We start from the raw sequence: 17,266 nt of genomic DNA, 5'->3' as shown, positions 1-17,266 counted from the left end.
AACATTTATTGATGACTTCTCTCGTGTATGCTGGGTCTATCCTTTGACACAGAAATCACAGGTATATGATGCATTTTTGGCCTTTGTAGCACTTGCTGAGACAGAGTCAGGATGCAAGGTGAAGACTCTCCGTTCTGACCGAGGGGGGGAATATATGTTACATATGCTGAATTCCTTTCTTGGGAGTAGAGGTATAAAACATCAGTATACTACTCCTTACACTCCACAGCAGAATGGGGTTGCAGAAAGGAAGAATCGGTCACTCATGGAGATGGCCAGATGTATGCTAAAGGCAAAAAGACTACCACATATCTTTTGGGTGGAAGCAGTAATGTGTGCTTGTCATATTTTGAATCGATGTCCCACAAAGGCATTGGTTTCTATTACTCCTTTTGAGGCTTGGCATGGCCGCAAGCCTTCTGTATCGCATTTTCGTATCTTTGGGTGTCTTGCATATGCACACATACCCAAAGAGTTGAGGAGGAAGCTGGATGATAAAGCCACAAAATGCATTTTTGTTGGGTATAGCCGTGAGAGCAAGGGCTACAGGTTATATGACCCACTATCCAGGAAGATATTCATCAGTCGGGATGTGATTTTTGATGAAAAATCAGAAATATCCATGGCTGGTTATGAGGCAAATCAGGCTGAAAATGATGTGTTTGAAGGTCTACTACCCATGGAGTTTCATTCCACAGTTGGTGATCCAACTCATGAGGGTACTGGACAGCCAGCAAATGATGTAGGTGGTGCAGAAATTCAGCAGCCAAATGAGCCAGAAGCTGAACCAAATATGGGACAGCAGGCACCACAGGTCAGACATATACCTAGATGGTATTTGAGGACATTACAGGACAGCCATTTAGAGGGTCCTCTTGCTGGTCGTACTCGTAGGGAAACAAGGACCAATGAGCATGCACACATCATGGATTTGAATCTGGTTATGGCAGCCAGTTTACAGGATGATGATGAGCCTGATTCATTTGTGGATGCACGAGATAATGTGCATTGGAACAAAGCCATGCAGGATGAGCTTGATTCTATTAAAAAGAATCAAACATGGGATTTGGTTGATCTGCCCAAAGGCAAGAAAGCAATTGGTACTAAATGGGTCTATAAGTTGAAAAGACATGCAGATGGATCCATTGACAGGTACGAAGCCCGTCTAGTTGCAAAGGGCTATGCACAGAAGAAGGGCATTGATTATGAGGAGACATTTGCTCCTACATCCCGTATGTCGACACTTAGGTGTGTCATTGCATTGGCTGCACATCGTGGTTGGGTTGTTCACCAGTTGGACATAAAGACTGCATTCCTACATGGGGACCTCGAGGAGGAAGTTTATGTATTTCAGCCCATGGGATTTGCAGAACATGGTCATGAGGGGAAAGTATGCAGGCTGAAAAAGGCCTTGTATGGTTTGAAACAAGCTCCACGAGCTTGGTATGCAAAAATAGATGCTTTTCTACTCACTCAGGGATTTGTGAACAGTCCATCAAAGGCCACTCTGTATGTAAAGAAAAAAGAGACAGATCTGCTGGTCATCAGTCTTTATGTGGATGATCTCTTGCTCATGGGATCAAATGATGACAAAATTGCAGCTTTTAAGGAGATACTGCAACAGACATTTGACATGTCTGACTTGGGCCTTGTACATTACTATTTGGGCATACAGTTTGTGCAGGATAACAGAGGCATTGGGTTGTTGCAATCACGCTATGTTACTAAACTTCTGGAGAAGTTTAAATTTCAGGATTGCAAGCCTATTAGTACTCCTATGGAGCCTGGGATGAAACTGTCACTACAAGATGACAGTGTTTCCTTTGATGCCACTACATATGCTCAGGCTGTTGGGTGCCTCATTTACTTGTGTAATACAAGGCCAGATATTCAGTATGCAGTCTCTCAGTTGAGCAGATTCATGCACAGCCCACGGTTGTCACATTGGCAAGCTGTGAAGCGTGTATTCCGTTATTTGCAGGGTACCTTGTCTCTTGGGTTGCTTTATCCTGAGGGGGGTGACATGCAGTTACATGCTTACAGTGATTCAGATTGGGCTGGTGATTTTGATTCCAGACATTCCACTAGTGGAAATTGTTTCTTTCTTGGCTCTTCATGCATTTCTTGGCTAAGCAAGAAACAGACCACAGTGGCCACTTCGTCTTGTGAGGCAGAGTACAGAGCAGCCTACACTACTACTGTTGAGTGTGTTTGGCTGCGTCGTCTTATGACTGATATGGATATTTCAGTGGAGGAGCCTACACCTATCTATACTGATAGTCAGAGTGCCATTGCTGTGGCCAGGAATCCTGTGTTTCATGCTCGCACGAAACACATTGAGATTCACTATCATTTTGTTCGGGAGAGACGCCACGCAGGAGATATCAGTCTGATCTACTGTCCTACAGATCAGAATGTGGCAGACATCTTCACCAAGGCATTACCACGTCCGAAATTTGAAGCATTCCGCAGTGCTTTGAATTTGTTTCCTTTTGGTGGATGATGTACAGTGATCACATATCACTCCAGGGAGGTTTGTTGGGTTTTATGCTGTGTATGCACCCAGAGGAGTGCTAGTGATCATCAGTAGATTACTGGGGCACTTTTTACTTCAGTTAGTGGAGGTTTTTTCCCCCAGTTTAGCTCAGTTTCACTTATATGCAGTTTATAAGTGTTTTGGTCCACCCGGCACATTTATGGCCGGACATGTGAACACTTATCTTTAGGGTCACTATCATGTGGCTATTGTACTTCACTTTTTTATCATTGAAGCATACTAAAGTCGTGTTCTCTCGTATCTTGGTTTCCACGCCTGCTTGAACCTGTGTAAACCCTAACCCTAACCCTCCATTGCCTTCATTATGGACCTTTTCAGGTATTGGAAAAGATTGGTGAGGTGGCCTATCACTTGAAGCTACCAGATCACTAGAGGATTCACAATGCATTTCATGTGAGTCTACTTAGACCTTTCCATGGGGATGTGCCTGAGGGTGTTTCAGATGAGGCTCAGCCGGAAGTTGAGGAACTTGATGAGGTTCTTATTCCAGAGCAGATACTGGCACATAAGGAAAGAAAGGTACGAGGTAAAGTTTCCCGTCGCTATCTTGTGAAGTTCAAGAACTATTCACCGATGGATACGAAGTGGATGGAGGAAGGTGACTTAACAACAGATTCACCTCAGGTTTTGCAGCTCTATCTCGATGCCTTTGAGTTGGAGCCGACTCTTGTTACGGCTCATTCAGGTTCAGCAGAGCATGAGTCTGGAGCACTGCCTGATGCTCAAGAGGGGGGTAGCACCTCCACTCCCTTGATACGGACAGGCTCAGATGACATCTAGAGGTCGCTTGGTGTAGCTTTTGTCTCACCCGAAGGTACTGATGGCTAACAGTACATCTGTTTATGGGACTTCTATGATGTATGTGTACTAGTCACATTGGATGTTGTGGTTGTGTATGGTTCACAGTGGTATACAACTTGGACTACTACTACATCATTGGTTTGCAGTGAATGTTGCTATATATGCATGGCTTAGAGAGATTGGGACGCTGATCTTGCCATATTGTACTTTTCACTTTGTATATTTTGCTGTATCACCAGATTGCAATCGAGGACACTTGCCATTTTTCAAGAGGGGGGTATGTCATGACCCTGTGAAAGCGGAACAGCACAAGTGTGAGCATGGTGGTTGGTGAGCAAGATAAATTTTTAAAGATGCATACTTGGGTGTCCGGACAAAAGTAATATGTGTGGACAACCCCAAGTGTGAAGGGGGACCAAGGTATTAAATTTTATAAGATTTATAAACCTAGTTTTTAAAACTTTAAGGGAGGCCACTAGGATAATTATGGAGGAGGGCTACTCTACTTTTAGAGTACACGCCTCCCTCTCTCTCTCTCTCTCTCTCTCTCTCTCTCGCTTTTTGGAGAAGAAGGAGTCGACTGGCTACGTAGAGAACATGGTGGAACTGGTCGCCTGTAGGAAGCCGTACACACGAGTGCTGCAAGTACAGTTCTGTACGGACAACTGGCGCATCACAGTCGTACACGTGTGCTGCAGATATTATCTGGCTGCGCTGTGTGGAGAGAGATTGGCCAACGCATCACACAGGCGGGTACATCTGTCCTGCTGTGCACGCATCGCATCAGTCACATGTGTTGCAGGTGCTGACCTGTACGGACAGGTACAGGCGGATACTGACAATCCTGTCCAGCAGATACAGGCGGGTACAGTTCAGTCCTGTACAGCTGGTACAGGCGGCGCATCACAAGGGTACAGGCGGCGCATCACAAGGACAGCTGCAAGTGCATACGGGTATAGTCAGGTTCCGTCCGGTTGCTGCTGATTGGCTGACGTAGGCAGCTGCAGGTACAGTTCTGAGACGGCTGCAAGGAGAATAGTACAGACAGGTACACACATGTGCTGCAAGTACAAACCTGTACGGACAGGTGCACATGTGTGCTGCAGAGTTGCTGACACAGGCAACTGCAAGTACAGCTGGTACGGTCAATCCCTCCGGTGCACAACTGCGCATAACAGTTGGTAAACTCTGAACATATCTTTCATGATAGCATGCTTGAGCTGCAAGAAAGCATCCTGTTCTTTGGAAGTCCATTTGAAAGTGGTTTTCTTCTTTGTGAGATCATGTAGAGGGATGGCTATCATAGCAAAATGCCTTATGAAACGCCTATAATACGAACATAATCCCAGAAAACTACGTACTTGATGTACATTTTGCAATTCTGGCCAATTCCGAATGGTCTCTATCTTTGCACAGATCCATTGTAACTCCATCCTTGGATACAATGTGTCCCAAATAATGAATCTCTGAAAGGAAAAACTCACTTTTCTTGGCATTAATGAAAAGTTTATGCTTCCGCAACTCTTCGAACACTGTGACCAAATGAGTTCTATGTTCCTGCTCATTCTTGGAGAAAACCAAGATATCATCAAAGAATACTCCTGTGAATTTGCGATGGGGTCAGAATATCCTATCCATCATACGATTAAACGTGACAGGAGCATTGGTGAGACCAAAAGGCATTACCAAAAATTCATATAATCCAAAGGCTGTCCTGAATGCAGTTTTATGGACATCTTGTGGCACTACTCGTATTTGGTGATAACCACTCTTCAAATCAAGTCGACTAAAACAAGCCGAACCATCAAGCTTATCCAAAATGTCATCAATACGCAGAATTGGGAATCTGTTCTTGATGGTAAGCTTGTTTAAAGCTCTGTAGTCCACACACATGCGGAATGATCCGTCCTTCATTTGAACAGGAAGCACAGGAGTGCAATAAGGTGAGGAACTGAGTTGAACCAAACCTTTCTCTAAAAGCTCATTTACCTGCTTCATGATCTCTTCTTGTTGTGCAACACTTACTCGGTATGCGGGTTTGTTAGGTGGAGAACTACCTAGCACAAGATCTATGCGATGATCTTCGGGCCTTTGGGGAGGTAATTCACCTGGCACTGTATCAGCAAAACAGTCGTTAAATGCATGAAGAAAATTCAGCCTATCATTAGTCATAGCATCCACATTTAGATGACTTGGTACAATGCTATCACGAACAAAAACCAAGTACGCAGAAAGACTTTTTTCATTGCTTTATTACTTTGGATGTGAGATACAAGTGGGATGGAATCCCCTTCTTTGCCAGCATCAATGAAATGCATGTGGCCTTTATGCATAAAAGAAATCATGTTGGTCTTGTACTCTTTGCAGGGCTCAAGCCTATGATGCCACGGCTTGCCCAACAATACATCACATCGATTTAATGGTGCAACCAAGAAATGTTCATTATCAAGGTAGCCCTGGATATGTATGTGCAACTTCCCTATCAATGGGGTAACCTGCACCTCTTTACCAACAAATGCAGCTTCGGCTTCAATCTGAGGTCCCATGTTCTCAACCTCAATACCCAAGGCAGCTGCCGTTTGTATGGAGATGAAGTTATCGGTTGCACAGTCGTCAAACATGAATAAGGCGGGCTGATCCTTGATTTGACCCCAAGCCTTGCATACCATCCGCTCTTTTGCATCATGATTTGTGTTCCCTTGCACATTGGGAACTGCATGTACATTAGCCTTTGTCTGCTTGTCCTCGTGCTTTGGTTTGCAGTCAGGGCATTGTCGAAACATGTGCTCTTTGCTACCACAAGAAAAACATTTTCCCTCCTTGGCATAATGCTCTCTTTGCTCCGGGGTCAAGCCGAATTTGTTCTTCTTTGGGCCCTGATCTTTAGATGAGGTATTTTCAGCTCTACCTCCCTTGTGGGTCTCCCGGAAGTTCTTTTTAGGTGGCTGTCCACCTTTTTGCAGATTTGGGACAGCCTTGTCTTTCCCCTTTGAACCGCCCTGATCCTGCTTAATTTTGAGCACCAATTGCTCCGTAGCAAGAGCAGAGGCTCTGAGCTATTGCAAAGTATGTTTCGGGTGCAATTCAATGCCTGAACGATATGCTGGTTGCAGTCCAGAGCGAAACTTCCTTTTTCTTTCATCCTCAGTGATTTGCATAAAAGGAGTTACCTCTAGCAATACTTTCCAAAACTTGTTAACATACTGTTGCACACTTTCATTATCTCTTTGCTCAAGTCTGTCCCACTTTTGGGTGAGAGTTTGCTCCGCATTTGGTGGCAAAAATTGAGCATAGAATCTATCCTTAAATTCCTTCAGGTGCAAATGGGGTCCTTGGTGATCTTTTCAGTGATCCACCAATGAGCAGCGGTTCCTTTCAAAAACATGCTAGCATGGCGTACTTTAGACTTCTCAGTGAAGTCCTCATCGCTAAAAGCAATGTCAAACTGTGCCACAAATGCTAACACTTTGGAAGCATCATGCTCTCCATGAAAAACATCAAACTTAACAGTTTTGTCACCTGCTTTAAATTCCTTGAGCTTTCTGGCATGAGGCTAATGGTCTTCTCTTTTTCCTTTCCCCTTATCCAACGGGACAGCCCTATCTGCATGGGCATCTGCATGGGCTCCATGGGCCATCATGGAAGTTTCATGAAGCACGGTGGCATGTGCTCCACGAACTTGAGAATCAGATGCATGTAACTCTCCTGCATAAGGCAATGTCTCTCCATGAGACAACTCAGAAGGCAAAGCTCTTCTAGTGGCAGACCTGTCACCCCTACCATGGGATACATGTCTTGAATGCATGTGACCTTCATGCCCTCCATGAGCACTAGCATACATATACCTGTCAGGCTTTGTGCCTTGTGGAGAAGATGCATGACGAGAGGTGATTGTCACCTCTTCCTTTTGCATAAAAGACCTCAACCTTTGAGATGCGAGATCTCCATGCTTCAAGTGAGATGGATTTCTGAATTTCAGCTCTCCGTCTTCCCCCTCTTTGATGTCACCTTTGCGGAGGAGGTAGGCAAGTGCCAACTCCCTTGGCTTCTTGCCCACTTCCCGTGCCATGGACTCAAAAGTCACATCTACCATTGCATCGGCTTTCCTTGCTTCAATGGCACTTTGCACATGGGGATCTTCATGCAAAAATTTTAGCTCTTGCTCTTGTGCCTGCAAAAGCTTTCTCATATGTTCCATTTCAGCCCTCATTGCATCAGGCTCTTCTTCTAGCATGACTGTCTTTCCTCGAGACAGTTGTCCCTTTGAATCACTATCATTAACCCTTTCAAGGGGCTTGTGCCTTCCTCGCAGAGGATCCGAACCACACGAGGGAGATCCGAACCACGCGAGGCACTTGATGGGCCCCTCGAATTAGGCACTTCCAAAGGGTTGCCTTGGCTGTCCATTGTGTTAAGTGTGCTAGAAGCGGGGTGTCCAATACACAGGTTCGTTTCCCCACTAGGAAGAGGGAAACAACCGTGCTCTGATACCAATGAAACCGATCCCGTCAAGTGGGAATAGACTCCGTTGGACACCCACACGCGTAATAGCACAACTTAATATCACAATTTGAAATGGACAACTTAATAACAACTGGAATTTGAAATGAAATGAAATGAAATAGATGGACACCAACACTGGGGCCGGAACGGGCCGACCCCCCCCTCAATATATGATATATTATTGGGAGTATTTAACAAATACAATGCTCCATGGGTTCAAAGAACCAGATGATGTCCATGTACAAATGAATACAGTACCAAAACAAGAGGTTCGGAGTAGATGTTCGAAGTAGAGCGACCACTTGAGTGGTCCAGTCTCTACGGTCCTGTGCCTTCACTGGACTCTGCGGAGAGCGCCCCACTGGTGTTCCAGGACCACGCACAAACAGGTGCTCCCATACTAATGCCTGGCTCTCCCGATCTCGGCACCTTTGGACCGTGGTTCTCCAAAAGCTTGGACTACCCGGCACCGAACGGGTGTTAGCCGTAGAGAGAGAATCCTTTATCAGATTTACAACACAAAGTTCTTTACTTAAATCTGAAATTCACTTACTTGTAGATTGCATATGGAAGACCAATACCCATGGTGTCTGTGTGCAGCTACTTGAGAGGGACACCAAGGTGCAGCAGCATGTCGAGAGGAGTAGCTGCCTGGGGAAAAGTATAGCCTCCTGAAGGAAGGAGATGCCGCCTATGTAAAGGAGACACAACCGCCTACAAAGGAGAAGGAGGCGTAGCCGCCTATGGAGAGGATGAGCAGCCCGCTGGAGATGGAGAAGTAGCCGCCTGTATGCAGAGTACAGCCGCCGGCCGCCTGGCTGTAGGAGCACAGCTGCTGGAGATGAACACACAGCCGCCTGCTGTGGTAGGCAGCGCAGCCTGTATGGTTGCCTAACTGGAGACGCACACACAGCCGCTTGGCTGCAGAGAGGAGATGGAGGCACCTAGTCGCCTGCAGTAGAAAGGCGCAGCCAGCTGGACAGAGGGGGCGTGCGTAGCCTGCTGGAGATGGCAGCCACCTGCTGAAAGAACAGCCGAAGCAGCCTGATGTGCAGCCACCTGGGAGCAGAAGCGCAGCCTGATGAGCAGTAGCGAAGGCACCGCCTGTTGGAGAACATGCGCAAGAGATGGTCGCCGGCTGTTCTCTCTTACAGGTGGGGTGGTCGTTCTTTTATGTAGAGATTGGAGAGGTTAAACCATCCCAGCTGGCTGGCTCCCCACGTTTGCATGGGGACGGCCAGCTTCATGGTGGTGTGGGTAGGTGACCATGCACCCATGTCCCACCCCCACACACACAAAGGTTAAGCGTGGCTCCCCACCTTGGCCCCTATTTGGGTGCCCAAAGTGGGTGCCCACTTTTAAGTGAATGTGAATATACAACCTTATAAAACAAAAAGTTAGAGAAAAAACTATTAAACCAACATGTGCAATACACTTACCACCTGTGCACATGCAACAAAACTTGTCAGAAGACAGAGCAAACTTCATGACTCACTGGCAGGCGTCCCCGCTCAGTAAGTGGCACGCCAAGCAGGCAAACACAAAAATACAAGTCATGCGAAAACAGTTTCAAACATGCAAAACATGAGTGCATGTGCAAATAGTATCATGGACATATCTCCCGTTCATGGAACAAGTACAAAATATCTATCGAGCACAAAAATGGCACGACGTAACACATAAATCCTGGTCTTCCTATGGAGTGACAGTCCCATAGGTAAGACACAGTTCTAGGCACGAGCCTCCCTATGGAGTGAGAGTCCCATAGGTAAGACACGGCACAAATACTGGCTCTTCCATGGCGTGACAATCCCATGGATAGAACACAGTCCAGGTCATACACGGGTGGCACCAGTCTGGCTCCCGTCCATACGACACCATCCTGCTAACACACGGGTGGCATCAGTCGGGCTCCCATCCATGTCAAGCAAGAATACTGGCCTCTTCACATGAGACACCACCCTGTCCTCAAGTGATCGAGACACAAAACTGGAGATGGACCAAATGGTCGGCCAATTGGTGACATCATTGGTGACACTCTGTTGCGTGCACATTGGATGAGGGCTTAGGGGAGTCAACAATTTCTTGCAAGAGGCAGCCCAAAGCCGACTAGAGGGTTTCCGAAAGAAAGAGAGGAGTCTGAGGAGGAGTCTTGCTTCTTTATAGCGGCTACAAGAGAGGTCCCCGGATAGCCAGTGGATCGAGAGTTAGCTTGCCACTGCTTGCACGGAGATTAGATCCATAGAGGAGAGGAGGGTGGAGTATAGGTATCACGCCAGGGCCTCTTTCTAGACTCAGGCCAGCGACAGTCACAGTGGATTTCTTTGAGATAGCCGGTCCCACAAGAGGAGAGACGGTATTTGCAGGTTGTGTGGCCAAGATGGAGCTATTGTTTCAGATCCCCCCCCAAGTGAGAGCCATCACCACAGACTCCTTTCGATCTCTCCTCATAGGTGCCCTAGTATCTCCACAGGTGGTGGATGCAAGCGAAAGGGTCTGGCAACATACGAGGGAGGTGGTTCCCCCTTCTCTTCAGTCATTCTTATTGACACCATTTACTGCTAAGGAGTTAGCAGAGCACTTCCCAGGGGCGGACAGACTTCCAGTCTCCTTTCTTCGCCATTGGGACCTCATGGAAGGTGGCCTTCAAGCTGCCTTCAATGAAATTATGATCACAAGTGCCATGCCAGAGAGGCTCTCAGAGGGCCTGATTCACTTGATTCCCGAGCAGGGTGGTGACAAATTGGAGATCCGATAGTGGAGACCCATCACTCTTCTAGGGACAGCCTATAAGATCTTGGCCAAGGCCATCAGCAAGAGACTTCAGCCTTTTCTCCTAGACTTGATCCACGACACTCAAACCGGCTTTGTTCAGGATCGGAGCATTTTGGACAACATCTTTACCTTCTAGGAGGCGACAGCCTCGACCACGACGCGGCAGCAGGACCTCATTCTGCTACTCCTAGACTTTGAGAAAGCTTATGATATGGTGGATTGGAGCTTTCTAGAGGGCACAATGAGCCAAACAGGATTCCCCACGGAGTGGATTCATGGAGTCTCAGGACTTTACTTAACCTCACATAGCCAGGTTCTCATTCAGGGAGCCCGTGGCAACAAATTCCCCCTGTCCACTCGGTTAGACAGGGCTGTCCTCTAGCACCTTAACCTCTTCCTATTCGTCGCTGAGGCCATGAGTAGTTTTCTTTCCGCCCAAGAGACTGGGCTTTAGGGATTGCATCTTCCGCTCCACACGCAGGAGGAGCTGTTGGACTCCGAGTTTGCAGACGACACATCATCTTTCCTTGCAAGAGATGTGGGGAATCTCCAGGGACTTGCGGAGGTGATCAAGATTTTCTGCCACGCATTAGGAGCACAAATCAACTGGCACAAGTCGTGTGGTTTTTGGGTAAGCTCAGCACTTGCCCCGACTTGGCGACCAGTTGAGGATTTCTAGTGGATCCCGAGGGGCACTCCAGTTCATTATCTCGGTTGCCAAGTTGGCATTGATATCTCTCCTGAGCAACAGCTCGACCCGCTTCTTCTGAGTATTCGGAAGAAGCTTCTATACTGGAGCTCGGCGAGGCTCTCCCTAGTAGGCACAGTGGTGGTGGCGAGACAGGTACTTCTTGCCACCATGTGGTACATCACTTCGTGCCGGGCCTTTTATCGAGCATGTATTGGCCAGATACAGCAATTGATCCAGAACTTCTTATGGGCCGGCAATGATGGGAGGCCAGCCAGGGCCAAGGTGGCATGGAGAGTGATCATTCAGCCACGTCGCAGAGGGGGGCTATGCCTCATCGACCTGGAGGAGGATGGGGGAGGGTGATTGGTTTTCGAGCACAGGGATGGCACATTGATCCAGCACTGGCCAAGGTGGCCAGGGAGAGATTATGACGGCTATGGATATGAGAGTGCAGACCTCTCACGCGCCTTCGGTTGGACTCAGGAGAGTGGACTCATCATGATCCAGCGGATCGGGAGGAGACTCTCAATGCCCCCTTCTTTGCATATACTGTGCGGCTAGGCCACAGGATCCAAATGCCTGAGATAGATGGCACACTAGCAGTAGCAGCACATTGGCAGTCTCGTGGCCTCTCATAGCGTTTCCTTTCAAATTTCTGGAAGAGACTATGGGACAGCTTTTGGCCTAGAAAGATCACCCTCTTTCTTTGGTTGATGGCACATAGGAGTTTGGCAATCGATACTACCGTGCGGTGGCCACCCCCAGGAGTCTCAGAGACATTGCCTTTGGGATTGCCCAAAGGCTTAGCAGATTTGGCAGCGGATTCTCCACATCTTTGCTATGGACAGGGCACCGACCCGGATCATTACATGGGGCACTATCGCTTGGGCCACAGAGGCTAGAGTGGTCACGGCTTAGGAGGAGGATGGGGGAGGGCTAGGCCTTCAGGTCTCTCACCATCATACCAGCCTCGAACATTTGACGTGCTAGATGCAGCGAGGCCATCAAGGGTACCCACACTCCGCTGGCTAAGACCATCAGGAGCATATGTGTTGGAGATACGAGGAAAGGACTTCAACAGTATGAAGACATAGTATGCAGATTGTCAAGAATTTGGAACTCCTTATAGTATGGCCCTTTATTCGAAACCGGATCATTATACTGTTTAGGACGGTTGGCTCTTTTACAAGAGTCGACCCTGTGTTCTGAGGGAGAAGAGATCGGCACCACTCCACGATGCCCATGATTCACTTGTTGGTGGTCATCATGGGATCAACAGTACCGTGGAGAAGTTAGAAAGATCATTTATTGGCCAAAGATGCGGAGGGATGTATACAACCATGTTTCTGCATGTCTTATATGTCAGAAAGTGAGAGTACCTCACACAAAATAGGCATGGCTGCTTCAGCCATTGCCCGCTCTTGAGGGTCCTTTTCATGACATTTCGATGGATTTCTTTGGACCACTTCCCACATCTATTGGATCTCAGAATACTCAGTGTATGACGATAGTTGACAGATTCAATAAAATTAAAAAAAATCGGGAAAAAACAATTAGTTAAAGAAAAAACAGTCACAAAGGGCTAGATACAACCAGGAAGGGCTAAATACAAACTTGCCTCATTGAAGGGCGGGAATCAAATAATCGTAAGGGGAAGAGACGCTTCGCCTCTGGCTGGTCGCTCTGTGAGGAGAAGGCTACCTCAAAGGGGGGAGGAAACAACCACATAGGTGGTCTGTAATGCCAAATGGGGTCACCGCCTGTATCTGTGAGGAAAGGGCCAGGCTTCCAAAGTCTCAAGAAAGGTTCTCGTCGCTTCCGCATGCGGTCAGAACCTCCTTGTAACTTCCCCCACTAACTGCGGAGGGTGTGAATGATATCAAGCCAAGTGGACTCCTGTACTGTCTCAATACTACCTTTTCGACTAAGAGCATCTGCTATAGGGTTGTGCTTACCAGTACATACTCAATCATTCCACCAAACTGTTGGAACAACTGACACCACCGGTGTTGTCTATCGCTCCACTGGACACTTGGCATAGTCTGTAACCACTTCAAGGCCTGGTGGTCTGTCTTCACAGTAAATTCCCTTCCATAAGAAAAGGTTACCACTATTTCAAGGTTGTGCTAACCCCTAACAACTCTTTGTCGTAGACATAATAATTTTTTTCTGCATCATTCAACTTCCTGCTATAATACGCCACAGGTCTTCCTTCTTGTTGCAATATTGCTCCAATGCCAAGATTACTAGCATCGGTGAACACCTCGAAGGGATCATCCCATGATGCAAGTTTGAGGAGTGGTGCTTTGGAAGCCGCCTTTTGTAGAGCAAAGAATGCCTCTAAAGCGCAAAGAATGCCTCTAAAGCCTTTCTTGTGACTGAGACTTTGTCTTCTAGTCTTCACTCCCTTGAGCAAATCTGTCAATGGTGTTAGAAAACCGATCCATATGCGAGCTATACGCTTGGCAAAGGCCCACGAAGGATCGTATCTCTTGGGTTGTCTCCGGAACATCCCAATCGAGGATTGCCTTTATCTTCTCCAGGTCAAGGCAAATTCCGTCGGAACCAATCACGTAGCCCAGATACTAGACTTCTTGAACTCCAAATATGCTCTTCTTCACATTGATGTAGAGTTCATTATCTCACAAAATCTGCAAGCCCTTCTGCACATCCTTCTCGTGGTGTTCTGCAGTGTGGCAGAAAAATAAGAATATCATCCAAAAAAATGAATAGACATATACCGATGAGCACGGCAAAGACTCGGGACATCATCTTGTTGAAGGTCGCCGGTGCATTGGTTAAGCCAAAAGGCATGACCACAAACTCATAATGACCTCGTTCTATTCGAAAGGCCGTCTTTGGGATATCAGCTTCGAAGATTATGACTTGATGATAGCCACTTTTGAGGTCGATCTTGGTGAAGTACTTAGCACCGTTGAGTCTTTCGAGGACATACTCTATCCTTGGCATGGGGAACTTGTTCTTGATTGTGAACTTGTTCAAGGCTCGGTAATCCACATAGATGTGTGGTCTTATCTTTCTTTTGCACAAAAAGAATCGGTGAAGCGAATGGAGATGATGAAGGCCTAATGAAACCAAACCTAAGCACCTGCGCGAGTTGCATCTCCAACTCAGCTTCCAACGCCTTGGAAAGACCATACAGAAACTTACTGGGTGGCTCAGCTCTAGGTACCAAATCGATACGATGGTCTTCAGTACGAGAGTGTGGGGGTCTAGGTGGGAGATCATCCCGCAACATGATGTCTTGAAACTGCTGGAGGAGTCCTGTCATTTGTGACTCTAATGGAGTCATCGTGGATGTTGATATCTGGCGTGGGCGGCCATAGATCATCGCACACTCTGCTCCCTTACTGATAGCTCTACTAGCCGCAAGGTGAGAAATGAGAAGAATACCCTGAATGCTCCGATCCCTACGGATGATAGTAGGCTCAGGTAAACCTTCGACGATCGTGAAGGTGTCTAGCCTCCAATCAGAAATGGGTGCATACTGGCAGAACCATTGAATCCCTAGGATCATGTCACACCTGAGGAGGAGCAAGATAATGAAATCCCCCTGAAACTAGGCCTTCGGGACTATGAAGGAAAACAGTTGAACTTTCTGGGTGATATAGGTACGCACGCCGGGAGTGAACCCGTCCACGTCCAAATGATAAGGCACTAGGGCACATCTCATCTTGGTCGCCAATTGCAAAGAGATGGCATCTTTTGAACTACCCATGTTGAAGAGAAGAACAAATTGTTTCCCCTTCATTGTGCCATATCTGATAAGACCTTTCTGAAGCTCTTCAACTCCACCCTCCTTATCATCAAATACCACTACAGGTACTGCATTCAAAGCAAGCGAGAGCTGAACAACATTGGTGGTTGAGGGTGAGGGTGGAGGAGGTGGTATAGCTATGGTGGTAGCCACTATAAAGGCTTGTTGGTATAGCTACGGCGGTCCCACTATAGAGGCTTGCTGCTTACCTTTTTTCGTTTGCCTGCATGTCCCATGTGGTGGCAAAAAAAAAACAATGCTTCTCTTTGAAGTACCGCTCCTTCTCATCTGACTGGAGGAATCCTCCAATAAGGCCCTCCTTGATCTTTTCTTCAAGAGTCTTCTTGGGTCCATTTTGTGGCTCCTTTCCAGTGGAAGAGCTATTTTGGCCCTTCTTCTTCCGGTCCTTGTTGTTAGGTGCCCCCTTACCTGACTATTGGTTAGACGCCTGGTCTTCTGGGTGCTATGCGTCTGTTGCTGCTGTTGAGCTTTGGGGGTGACTGAAGCGGTCTTGGGCCTTGTTGTTAGGTGCCCCCTGTTGGGTTTTATGCTGTGTATGCACCCAGAGGAGTGCTAGTGATCATCAGTAGGTTACTGGGGCACTTTTTACTTCAGTTAGTGGAGGTTTTTTCCCCCAGTTTAGTTCATTTTCACTTATATGCAGTTTATAAGTGTTTTGGTCCACCCAGCACATTTATGGCCGGTCATGTGAACACTTATCCTTTAGGGGTCACTATCATGTGGCTTGTACTTCACTTTTTTCATCATTGAAGCATACAGAAGTCGTGTTCACTCTTCACCTTGGTTTCCACGCCTGTTTTCTTTCTGTAAACCCTAACCCTAACCCTGTTAAGTCTTCAATTGGTATCAGAGCTGTTGAAGCTCTGCTTAGCACTGCCCGTACACTGCGCCGTACAAGTACTGTTGCTGCCCGTACATCTGTGCGCCGTACAGCAGCTTCAGTACCTTCTGCCCGTATTTCTGAGCACCGTACAGCTGTGCGCCTGCTGCCCGTACACCCATAGTGCGCCGCCTTCAGCTTCAGCTGTGCGCCTTATGCCCGTACATCCAGTCGCACGTCGCCTTCAATCAGGTACTACAACAGGCGTCGCCTGCAGTTACGTACGTGTACCAGCCCCGTACTGTATGCGTACGTGTACAAGCCTCGAACAGTAAGCGCCGCCAGCAAAACGCCGCCTGCTGGTATTCGCCTGCAAGTCGACACCTGCTTCGAAGACTGCGCCTCTGTACAAACCTGCGCAGGACAGTACCTGCTCCGTACCTGCACAGTGCAGTCGAACAGAACCTGCAACGTCAACATTAAACTGCAGTTTTAGTCTTCTGCTTTCGTACATGCTTCCGTACAGCACCTCGACTGATTTGCTGAGTACCTGCACAATACAGAAGTGGTAAGCATTACATATTTTGAATACTGGGCATTCTTATTTTTCTCTGTGAAAAATACACAGGCACAACAAGCAGTTTTTCTATCAAGGAAAATATACAAGCACAACAGGCAGATTTTCTAGCAAGAAAATATACAGATTTTTGCACAGTTTGGGTGCAGCAAATTTGGGCATTTTTGGGGCATTTTGGCATTGTGTACGCCATTTGCTGCTCTACTCAGTCATTGGTGCATTAAGCTGCACATTCTAAGGATTGAGAGTGCAGGCAGATTTGGGTAAACTATATTCAGTGGAGTACAGTTGTTATCAGGGTTTTTGCTATTGGGTTTTTTGGTAAACAGGTACAACATTGTGCGTAAAGCATAATGGCAAATCAACAGCAAAGTGATGTATTCACATATTTGTCTAAGAAAGACAAATTGGATGGCACGAACTACTCCTTGTGGAGTTTTATGTTGAAAAATGTGCTTGTGGCAAAAGGTCTTTGGGATTTTGTTAGTGGTGATGAACCACGTCCAGGTCCATTGGCTCCAGAGACTCCTCCTCAAGGGGGTGCTCGTGGACGAGGACAACAGGTACAGGCTCCAGGACAGCCATTGCCTGTTCAGAGAACAAATGCTCAAAAGACATGGGATGCCAGGGATGCACAAGCATTGTCACTCATTGCATTGTCAGTTCAGAGGTCCATTATACCTCATATTCGTTCAGCTGGCACTTCACAGAATGCATGGGTGACTTTGGAGCAGATGTATGCT

The 17,266-nt window shown here is 47.1% G+C and overlaps 1 protein-coding gene across 3 annotated transcripts in view; it reads right to left on the bottom strand.

Annotated features, from left to right (window-relative positions):
• The window catches only part of EMB1687 (ribonuclease P family protein / Rpp14 family protein), a 72,214-nt gene that overhangs the window by 39,195 nt on the left and 15,753 nt on the right, over positions 1-17,266 (bottom strand). The window lies entirely within an intron of this gene.

The sequence above is a fragment of the Cibotium barometz genome, chromosome 7 (genome assembly GCF_041138505.1).
Source record: "Cibotium barometz isolate CiBa-2024 chromosome 7, ASM4113850v1, whole genome shotgun sequence".
In the NCBI taxonomy this organism is placed as follows: domain Eukaryota; kingdom Viridiplantae; phylum Streptophyta; class Polypodiopsida; order Cyatheales; family Cibotiaceae; genus Cibotium; species Cibotium barometz.
The sequence above is the reverse complement of the archived record's forward strand: the minus strand, read 5'-3'. Positions and strand labels throughout refer to the sequence as shown.